Source organism: Nicotiana attenuata, unplaced genomic scaffold (genome assembly GCF_001879085.1).
Source record: "Nicotiana attenuata strain UT unplaced genomic scaffold, NIATTr2, whole genome shotgun sequence".
In the NCBI taxonomy this organism is placed as follows: domain Eukaryota; kingdom Viridiplantae; phylum Streptophyta; class Magnoliopsida; order Solanales; family Solanaceae; genus Nicotiana; species Nicotiana attenuata.
In genome coordinates, this window is record NW_017678395.1 from 1 (window position 1) to 11696 (window position 11696).

General features: G+C 43.0%; 1 pseudogene; it reads left to right on the top strand.

Moving 5' to 3' along the window:
• Nucleotides 1–4482: 4482 nt before the first annotated feature.
• Nucleotides 4483–11330, top strand: LOC109221614 (annotated as a pseudogene).
• The last annotated feature ends 366 nt before the right edge of the window (nt 11331–11696 follow it).

Consider the following 11696-nt stretch of genomic DNA (forward strand, 5'->3'; position numbering starts at 1 on the left):
TTAGTTAGTATGGTCGAACTTTTAATTCAAAGCAATTAGAATTCTGTAAGCAGTTCCTTAATTAATTGATTAGTTCTTTAATTAGACTCGAGGTGTGCCACCAAATAAAATTAGATAACCAGTGGCCCTCGCTTAATTAGTTTTAATCCTTAGAATTCGAGGCGCGCCATTTAGCGAACTTTCCATGGCCCTCGCAAAATTAAAAATACGTAGTTGCTTTAGGCGCGTTGTTTTAATAATTTACCTTCCTAAACTCGGGTGTGCATTTATGTGACCCAAATCCAAATCTCAACAATGCTAGATGAAATATGTCGAGAGCCGCAGGTGCATTTATGTGACGTGGTTCAAGACGTATTTTAAATGACGTTGCAATCTTCCTTTAAAATAAATAAAAGCGGTTATAAAGTTAAGATTAAACCATAGGTTAAAACATGTATTAAAATCAGATAATAGGCCAATTATAGCAGTTGAGCGACCGTGCTAGAACCACGGAATCCGGGAGTGCCTAACACCTTCTCCTGGGTTAACAGAATTCCTTACCCGGATTTCTGTGTTCGCGGACTGTAATACAGAGTCAATCTTTCCTCGATTCGGGATTTGAAATCGGTGACTAGGGACACCATAAATATCCCAAGTGGCGACTCTGATTTTTTTGAAATGAAATAATCCCGTTTCGATTTTCACTTTAAGTTGGAAAAAACTCCCTTACCCTACCATTACGGGGGTATAGGAAAAAGGAGGTGTGACAGCTCTGGCGACTCTGCTGGGGACAGGAACCCAGAATCTCTGGTTCAGGGTTCAAAATTTGAGCTTAGAGTAATTGTTATAATAGCTTTATCTATTATCATTTTATTACATGTTTGGGCCTAATGTGCTAAATGTTGTTTTTACCGCTTTGATATTATCTGAACTGTATATAAACTGCTACGGAACCCTTCTCTTCTCACCTTCGGGGATGTGCACGCTGGCCGTGACTCCCTATTCTGTTAGTGTCATACCTTGAAATAAGAAAGAGGCTCGGACAAGTTACTAAGCCTAATGGCCTTTTGGTTCCCGGTACGTAGCCCCCTCCTCGGCTCGAGTTGTCCGCTCGGGTACACAAGTCTAGAACAACATACCCAGGTTTTATACGTAGAATAACTCAGCCTCATGCCGGATCCTTAGTAGGAACGTTTGTTTGCATCATGTGCATTTGACTTTGGAGACTCAACACAGGGGTTGGGTCTGTCTAGGACAGGTGTACCCGAAATGAAAAGACCATCCTGGTGCATCCTACTTGCTACTTGTGCATTCATTTGCTTTGGGTTTGCATGTTGACCGGCTTATAGGGGAAAAGTTGAGAAAAGGAAAGTCAATGTGAGGGCTGAGAGAGATAACTGTCTGTTTTTTAAAAACCAATGTCCAAAATATACTGAAACTCTGCCGAAATTTTGAAAAAAAAAAGGGTTTTGTTTTTGTTTTAAAGAAAAATAGTTGGTTTTTGTTTTGTCAAAATTGTCCGAACTACGCCAGTTTGATTCTCACCGGATGTGGGATATGTAGGCAACCCCCATCGGGTCCAACTTCCCTTTTGCAAAAAATAGCCCAAAAAGAACCAAAATTTTATTGCTTTGTTTTAAATAAGTAAGGTGATGCCATTCTTGTCAAAATAGCCGAATGTCCCCAAAAGGACGCCGGAAGGCTGTTTTTGCAAGAACAGCCGCCTTTGATCTCTTTTTCAATTTTGGCCGGTTAGCAAGCACAGCCTTAAAATCTTCTCCACGGAAGTGCTGAAAGGCCTTATCTGCAAAGCCGGGTTTTATTTTTGAAATGAAAATTTGAAAAAAAAAAAAAAGAAAAACAGTGTTAACTTTGTTTTCGGGTCAAATGAGTCATGATTTTGCTTAATCACCCTAATAAATGTGCAGAATGAGCACGAGTCAAAATTTGCCAATAACAGTCATGAACAAGATCCCTTTGGAGTTGTATATGTGGTGGGAAGATCTGGGTAAATCAGGGCAAGATAGGGTCAATCTCTACTTGAGAGGTCTTATCAGGTTATTGAAGATCAGGCCTAGAGGAGACATTATAAAGGCGTTGGTTACGTTCTGGGACCCGGCCCACAACGTGTTTCATTTCTCAGATTTTGAACTCACCCCAACTTTGGAAGAAATAGCCGGATATATTGGGAGCACTGAGGTCCTCTGAGACACAAGTATCTGATTTCTCCAAGAGTCGTTGCTGTGCATAGGTTTCTAGATTCCTTAAAGATAAGCAGGGGGGTCCACAACCCAGATTTGGCAGCCGGTTTTTCCACTCCGCAGTTTATATACCAGAGATACGGTCAGATAGGGGGGGTTTAACAATCCAGAAAGCAAAATCTGCAGCAAAGGGAATCGCCTCAAATGGGAAGAACACAGAAGATTTGCTTTTATGGTGGTATTCCTGGGTCTTCTGGTATGTCCCCGGAAAGATAGGAACATCGATATACGGATAGCTGGGGTCGTTAGTACTTTGTTTACTCAGGCCAAAAGCACCATCGCACCCATGATAGTGTCTGAAATTTTCCGCGCTCTCACAGCCTGCAAAGCCGGAGGAGACTTTTTTGAAGGGTACAACCTCTTGCTACAAATGTGGATGATTGAACATCTATGTCATCGTCCTCAATACATGAGCTATGGGTCGACAGAGAAAAACTGCATAGAGGAATTTTATACAAGGGTCGACGGGTTTAGCATGCCAGAAGGGGTCACAGAATGGATATCGCATCTTCGTTCCATCACTGCAGATCAAATAGAATGGACGTTCGGGTGGCTTCCTATAGATGAAGTCATATACATGCCAGCCACCGGACCTCACTTCCTCCTGATGGGTCTCAGAAGTATCCAACCATATGCCCCATACCGGGTTTTAAGACAGCTGGGGAGATGTCAAATAGTACCAAAAGACGAAGACCTTAGTGCTCAGGTAGTCGAGATTGGTCCTAATGGTCAATTTCATGAAGCAGCAGTTCGCCATATCTGGAGCGAATGTCAATACTTGATGGCAAATACCTGTGTGCGTGATCTATCCAAAGGTGAGGTTTCATCCGGGTACCTTGCTTGGTATAAAAGGGAAGTTGAGTTTGGAAGGCCGGATGAAAGACCCCATCTTCAAGAATTTTTCGAGGTGTCACAAGCGCAATGGGATTGGTTGGCCAAGGAAAATGAATATAGGGCTACCATAAGCAAACTAGAAAAACAAGTCAAGGATCTTCAATTTGAGAATGGTCTGCAAGCCGCCGCGAACGAGGGTGAGAAGAAAAAGCTAGCCAAGGAAAATGATGCCCTTCGAGCCCAGATTCGGGAAATGAAAATAGCGGCAGAAAATCCCATCAGATGTGCAAAAGATGAGAAACTTATAAAGAACCTTAGGCAGAAGGTGAGTGAGTATGGTTTTGATTTGAACAAGGCAGAGGGTGAATTAGCAAGGGCTCGAACAAAATTGGCTAAAAATGCGGAGGAACGAGAGCGATTGGTTAAACAGTTAAAAGAGAAATATGACAATGAGGTTGTGGGGTTGAAGAAAAAGGTCACCATCTTTGAGAACAAAATGATCAAGCAAGCAAAAGATTTTAAGGCAGAAAGAGAACACTGTTATGCAGCGATGGCACAGTTAGAAAGAGATCTGCAACAACTTCAAGAACAGAATCATATAGCTGAACAAACTTTGGAAGCTAGGGCCCAACAGATTGGGCGTTTGTTGCAAGAAAAGGGCGTCATAAGAGAAAGGGTCAGAAGGATCGCCGACTACATCACAATGAAATGCAGTAAGTGTGAGGACATGACTAGATCCATGTTCTTTGCCACTGTGATGACCTTTGTCCGCCGGATAATGGAAGATCTCCACTACCTCCAAGGGAATTTAGCACGTAGGCCCGTGGCGAGACTGAATGATGTCCCGCGGGCCCCAGGAGCAATTGAGGCATTGATGTATTCATGATTGGAGTCTGTTAGTCTGTTTGCGAGTCTGTATTTCCATCTTTCTGTTGGAGTCTGTTAGTTTGTTTTCGAGTCAATATTTCCATCTTTCCATCAGAGTCTGTTAGTTTCCTTTTCGAGTCTGTTAGTTTTGAGTCGTTATAATCAAAGAATTTTCTTTTTATGAAAATTTGAAAATCCCAAAATGTTTTATTATTTATTTTTACACTTATCCCCCAGAACTACTCTTGGTCTGATTGATGCGGGGTCATGATAGTAGGCAATCTCCATAGGATTCGATCATAAAAGAAAAATAAAAAAAAAGAGAAGAAGAAAAGAGGAAAAAACAAGAGAGGAAAAAGAAAAGAAAAAAATAGAGAAAAATAAGAAGCCGTGGGAATGAAGTAATGGCAAAACTAGAGAGAGAAATGAGAGAATAAAGAACAACGAGAAATCAAGCAAAGAAAGGCAGGATTGAAAAGAAAAAGAGAGAGAAAAAGAAGGAAAAAGAAAGAAAGAAAAGAGAGAAAAAGAGAAGTTGCAAATGGAAATTAGGGAAAAGCCGGGAGCCCTCCACAGATCCTCCAGCGAGCCCTTATTCCAAGCCCAAGATAACCAATATTACCCCCCGGAGCCCACTTTCAAAGCTCCAGAACCCTATTCCTACACTCTTCGTTTTGATCTCCCTGTGGAAACCGAGAAACCATCTAAAAATCCCGAACAGGAGGAGATGTTCAGGAAAGTTAAAAGCCTGGAACAGTCATTCAAAGACATGCGGGGGTTGGGAGGTCAGGTAAGCGTGGCTTACAAAGATCTATGTCTATTTCTAGATGTTCAATTGTCGGCAGGGTTTAAAATGCCCAAGTTTGATTTGTATGATGGGCACGGTGATCCAGTGGCACACTTGAGAGGTTTCTGTAGCAAAATGAGGGGAGCTGGCGAGAAAGACGAGTTACTAATGGTGTATTTCAGTCAGAGTCTAAGTGGTTCGGCGCTGGAGTGGTACACTCGGCAGGATCACGGAAGATGGTATACATGGGATGATCTAGCCTACGCATTCATTTGTCACTTCCAGTACAATCTCGAGATTATTCTGGATCGGTTGTCTTTGACAAAGATTGAGAAAAAGCACAATGAAAGCTTCAGGGAGTATGGTTTTCGGTGGAGAGAACAGGCAACAAGGGTTGACCCTCCAATGAAAGAAAGCGAAATGGTGGATTATTTTCTGCAGGCCTTAGAAACTACTTATTACGGTCATCTGGTATCATCTATAGGCAAGTCCTTCAATGAAGTGGTGAAGATGGGTGGTATGGTAGAAGAAGGACTTAAGTCAAACAAAATCATGAGCTATTCGGCTATTAAGGCAACCACCCAGGCCATTCAAAGTGGAACCGGGGGAGTAATTGGAAAGAAGAAGAAAGAGGATGTGGCAACAATTGATTCAGGAGCTTGGTTTGGACCCAGGGGTTCACTTCACCACTATAATCAGCCTCGACCCCATCGCCAAACCTACCCCCATACCCCGTATAATCCACCCCAACACTACTACCCACCACCAGACCCCCATTTTTTTGTCCACCACGCCCAAACATACAACCAACTGCCCGCCCATGCTCAATGGCGTGCGCCAGCCCCACAAAACACCTACCCGCCCCCACGAGCCTACCGAAACCCTCCCAGACCAGATTTTCGGCCCAATCAAGCATTTAAGAACGAGAGGTTTCAGAAGAAGAAAACCTTCACTCCATTGGGAGAGTCCTATACTAGTTTGTTCCACAGGCTGAGACAATTGGATATGCTGAGGCCAATCGAGACAAAATTGCCAAATCCTCCCCCGAGAAATCTTGATTATTCTGTAAGTTGCGAGTATTATTCTAGTGCTCCGGGTCACGACAGGGAGAAATTTAGGCAATTGAAAAATGCTATCCAAGAGCTCATTGATACAAATCGGACTGAAGTCCAAGCTCCGGAGGCGCCCAACATCAGCCAGAACCCGTTGGCAAACCATCAAGAGACAAATATGATCGAGATAGTGCATAAGGGAGGGGAGCCCAAGAAACCTTCACAGACCGTCATGATGATTCGGTCCAGCGAGGTCAAGCCGGTTGAAAAATCAACAAGTGAGAAATCAGTGATCAAATTGAGTGGGACAAACAGTGAACCATCTGCGGTAGTCAAGAAAGGGTCCTCAAGTGATGTTGCAGCGAAACAAGAAAGGGCAAAAGTGGTTGTGCCAGGAGTGGCAAACAAGCATGTCGTGGTTGTGGAGGGTGCCCGCACAGATCCTGTCATTATCAAGCCTGTAACCCAGTTACCGATAGTCAACAGCAAGGCTATCCCGTGGAATTATGAATGGGTGACAGTGACTTACAAAGGAAAAGAAGTCAAAGAAGAAGTCTATGAGACCCATGGATTGACTCGGTCGGGGAGATGCTTTGCCCCCGAGGAGTTAAGAAAAGCTAAAACCTCCAAAGATAACCTAGTGCTAGTGAAGAAAGCTGTGACCGAAGAAGAGGCAGAAGAGTTTTTGAGAAAGATGAAGGTGCAAGACTATTCCATTGTGGAGCAATTGAGGAAGACACCTGCTCAAATTTCACTGTTGTCATTGTTAATCCATTCAGACGAGCATCGACGGGCCTTGATGAAAATCCTAAATGAGGCTCACGTTCCCGACAAAATCTCAGTAAACCATTTGGAAAAGATAGCCAACAAGATATTTGAGGTAAACAGAGTCACTTTTTCTGATGATGAGTTGCCCGTGGAGGGTACTGAGCACAATAGAGCCCTCTACCTTACGGTGCGAAGATTCCGTGATTACTCGGGTATTGGTCGACAATGGTTCCAATGCAAACATTTTACCTCTCTCTACTCTAAACAAGTTGAAGGTGGATGATGAAAGAATTCACAAGAACAGTATCTGCGTGCGGGGATTTGACGGTGGAGGGAAAGATTCAGTCGGTGATATAGTGCTTGAGCTGACAATAGGACCAGTTGAATTTACAATGGAGTTCCGGGTGTTGGATATAGTTGTTTCCTACAATCTGCTGTTGGGTCGACCCTGGATTCACGCTGCCAAAGCAGTCCTGTCTACTCTGCACCAGATGGTCAAGTTTGAATGGGATAGACAGGAAATCGTTGTGCACGGCGAGGATAATCTGTGTGCTCCATGTGATGTCATTGTTCCGTTCATTGAGGTTGAAGACGACAAGGGACCTTGGGTCTATAAGGTTTTGACACAGTGTCAGTCGAGAAAATTCCAGAAGGGAAATGCGTTCCAATTCTGAAGGTAACTGCCGCATCAGTCATGGTGGCTTTTGAAATGTTGAAAAATGGTTTTGTACCTGGTAAGGGTTTGGGTGCATCTCTTCAGGGTATCATACAGCCGGTGTCTCTTCCTAAAAACTTGGGTACATTTGGTCTGGGATTCAAGCCCACAGCCGCAGACTTGAAAAAAGCCAGAAAGTTGAAACAGAGGGCATGGGTCCTCCCAAAGCCTGTCCCACGTCTCTCCATATCGTTTGTCAAGCCTCGCGCTAAGAAGTGCCCAGTAACAATAGTCCCCAGTTCTGTGGTTGGTCTTGATAAAGAGTTGATTGAAAGGTTCGAGAAGTTGTTCGACGATGTGAACATGGTGGAAGTTGGAGAAGGTTCGAGCAAGGCAGATGTGCAATTTGTTGGGCCCAGTGCAAAGATTAACAATTGAGAAGCTACTCCTCTCCCTACCCGGAAGGAGTTTTGGTAGTTTGCTTTGATTTTCTTTCAGTTTATCTGGATTATTCCAGGGTTATAATTCAGATTCTATATTCCGTCCGTTTGGATGTATAAACCTTCTTATCTTTTGATTTCAATGAAATGCAATTTCCCTTTTTCATCCTTCCTGATAGTTTTATTTTTGTTTTTCTTTTCTTCCTTGCACAGCTCTTTTTATGCTGGTTTCAATGACATGACATGCATGAGGAATCTTCGGCCCAGTCTTAAAAGCCAATCTAATTCTGAAATAATAATTCAAGAAATAGAGTGTGATGATGAATCAGAATATGATGAGGATGAGGCCTTTAAAGAGATTAGTAAAGAATTAAGCCATTTTGAAGAGAAACCCAAGCCTAACCTGAGTGATACAGAAGCAATCAATTTAGGGGACCCATATAATATCAGAGAAACTAAGATAAGTGTCCATCTTGAACCGTAAATCAGGGAAGAGATAATTAAAGCATTGTTTGAGTACAAAGACATTTTTGCATGGTCATATGATGACATGCCGGTTCTAAGCACTGACTTGGTGGTTCACAAATTGCCCACTAACCCGGCATTTCCTCCCGTCAAACAGAAGTTGAGGAAGTTCAAAACTAACATGAGTGTAAAGATTAAAGAAGAGGTCACAAAGCATTTTGAGGCAAAGGTCATTCGAGTCACGCGGTATCCCACTTGGTTAGCCAATGTTGTGCCTGTGCCAAAGAAGGATGGTAAGACCAGAGTGTGTGTTGATTACCGTGATCTCAACAAGGCAAGTCCAAAGGACAACTTCCCACTGCCAAATATCCACATTTTGATTGATAATTGTGCCAAGCATGAGATTGGGTCTTTTGTGGATTGCTATGCGGGCTATCATCAGATCCTAATAGATGAGGAAGATGCAGAAAAAACGGCATTCATCACGCCATGGGGAACATACTGCTATCGGGTCATGCCTTTCAGTTTGAAAAATGCTGGGGCAACTTACATGAGGGCAATGACGACCATATTCCACGACATGATACACAAGGAGATCGAGGTTTATGTGGATGATGTAATCATAAAGTCCAGGAAGCAGTCTGACCATGTCAGAGATTTGAGAAAGTTCTTCCAACGACTTCGCAGGTACAATCTTAAGCTCAATCCTGCAAAATGCGCATTCGGTGTGCCATCTGGAAAATTGTTGGGATTCATAGTCAGCCGTCGAGGTATTGAATTGGACCCGTCAAAGATCAAAGCTATCCAAGAATTGCCACCCCCAAGGAACAAGGCTGAGGTGATGAGTCTATTAGGGAGGTTGAACTATATCAGCAGATTTATTGCTCAGCTTACAACAACTTATGAGCCTATCTTCAAGCTGTTGAAGAAGGATGCTGCGGTCAAGTGGACAGATGAGTGTGAAGAAGCATTTGATAAGATAAAGGGTTATTCGTCAAACCTACCTGTGTTGGTCCCGCCAGAACCAGGGAGACCTTTGATTCTGTATTTGACGGTCTTGGACAATTCATTTGGATGTGTATTGGGTCAGCATGACATCACCGGTAGGAAAGAGCAAACCATCTATTATCTCAGCAAAAAGTTCACGTCTTATGAGGTTAAGTACACTCACCTGGAAAGGACATGTTGCGCCCTAACTTGGGTAGCACAGAAGTTGAAGCATTATTTGTCATCTTACACTACTTACCTCATCTCTCATTTGGATCTGCTAAAGTATATCTTTTAGAAGCCTATGCCTACAGGGAGGCTAGCAAAGTGGCAGATCTTGCTCACAGAATTTGACATTGTCTATGTGACTCGGACTGCGATGAAAGCCCAAGCATTGGCCGACCATTTGGCTGAGAATCCGGTGGATGAAGAATATGAACCTTTGAAGACTTACTTCCCTGATGAAGAGGTAATGCACATTGATGAGTTGGAACAAGTTGAAGAGCCAGGTTGGAAACTTTTCTTTGATGGAGATGCTAACATGAAGGGCGTTGGGATAGGAGCCGTACTTATTTCCGAAACAGGGCATCACTACCCCGTTACGACTCAGCTTCATTTTTACTGTACTAACAACATGGCTAAGTACGAGGCATGCATTTTGGGTTTGAGGTTAGCTACAGACATGGGTGTCCAGGAAGTCTTGGTCTTGGGAGACTCGGACCTTCTGGTGCACCAAATTCAAGGGGAATGGGAAACACGGGATTTAAAACTCATACCGTACCGACAATGTTTGCATGATCTTTGTCAACGGTTTCGATCAGTAGAGTTCAGGCATATTCCAAGGATCCATAATGAGGTTGCCAATGCTTTGGCTACTCTGGCGTCAATGTTACATCACCCAGATAAGGCTTATGTCGACCCTTTGCATATTCAGGTACGTGATCAGCATGCTTACTGTAACATGGTGGAAGAAGAACTTGATGGTGAGCCGTGGTTCCACGATATCAAGGAGTATATCAGGATGGGGGTGTATCCAGTACAAGCCACAGGTGATCAAAAGAGAACAATTCGACGGTTGGCAAGTGGATTTTTCTTCAGTGGAGGAGTTTTATACAAAAGGACACCAGATCTTGGATTGTTAAGATGCATAGATGCTAGACAGGCCACAACTATCATGACCGAAGTACATTCTGTAGTCTGTGGACCGCATATGAGTGGGTACGTTCTGGCAAAAAAGATTCTCCGAGCAAGTTATTATTGGCTCACCATGGAGCGAGATTGTATCAGTTTTGTGCGCAAGTGTCATCAATGTCAAGTGCATGGAGATTTGATTCATTCTCCGCCATCTGAATTGCATACAATGTCTGCACCATGGCCCTTTGTTATGTGGGGCATGGATGTCATTGGACCGATTGAGCCAGCAGCATCCAATGGGCACAGGTTCATTCTGGTGGCCATCGATTATTTCACCAAGTGGGTTGAAGCTAAAACTTTCAAGTCTGTGACCAAGAAAGCGGTGATCGATTTTGTGCACTCAAATATCATTTGCCGGTTCGGGATCCCAAAGGTGATCATCACAGATAATGGTGCTAATCTCAACAGTCATTTGATGAAAGAGGTATGTCAGTTTAAGATTACACATCGCAATTCCACCCCATCTCGCCCCAAGGCGAATGGAGCAGTCGAGGCAGCCAACAAAAACATAAAGAAGATACTTCGGAAAATAGTGGAAGGTTCCAGGCAATGGCATGAGAAGTTGCCCTTTGCGTTGTTGGGTTATCGTACTACAGTTCGCATTTTAGTGGGCGCAACTCCTTATTTGTTGGTATATGGCACAGAAGCAGTGATACCCGCAGAAGTCGAAATCCCATCCCTCCGGATTGTTGCTGAAGCCGAAATTGATGATGATGAGTGGGTCAAAGCCCGCTGGAGCAATTGAGTTTGATCGATGAGAAAAGATTAGCATCAGTGTGTCATGGCCAATTGTATCAACAAAGAATGGCAAGAGCATATAACAAGAAGGTGCGTCCATGGAAGTTTGAAGTGGGTCAACAAGTACTGAAACGTATCCTTCCACATCAGGCTGAAGCAAAAGGCAAGTTTGCCCCAAATTGGCAGGGGCCGTTCATCATAACGAGAGTGTTGTCCAATGGTGCTTTGTATTTAACAGATATAGAAGGCAAATGTGTGGAAATGGCTATCAATTCTGATTCAGTCAAAAGATATTATGTATGATTTCTTTGGTTAAATTGTGTTTGTTTGTACTTGGCATGTTTTGAAGATTGGAATGACGAAGGCATTTTGTTCTGCTATCTAAACACTTTATCCTTTGTTACCCCTTTGAGCCTTATTTATTTCCTTTCATACCCCTCTTTTGGAATCAGTAGCAAAGATCAGAAATGCAAGCGCGAAAGATAAGTAAAGGAAAAGAGAGAAGAGAAAAAATAAAAATGAAAAAAAGAAGAAGAAAAAGAAAAAAAGAGTAGAAAAAAAAAAAGAAAAAGAAAAAAAGAACAACAAAACAACAAAAAGAGAAAGAAGGAGAAATAATAGCGGCAATCGAAAACAAAACATGGCGTTTCAACAATTAAACAAAAAAAC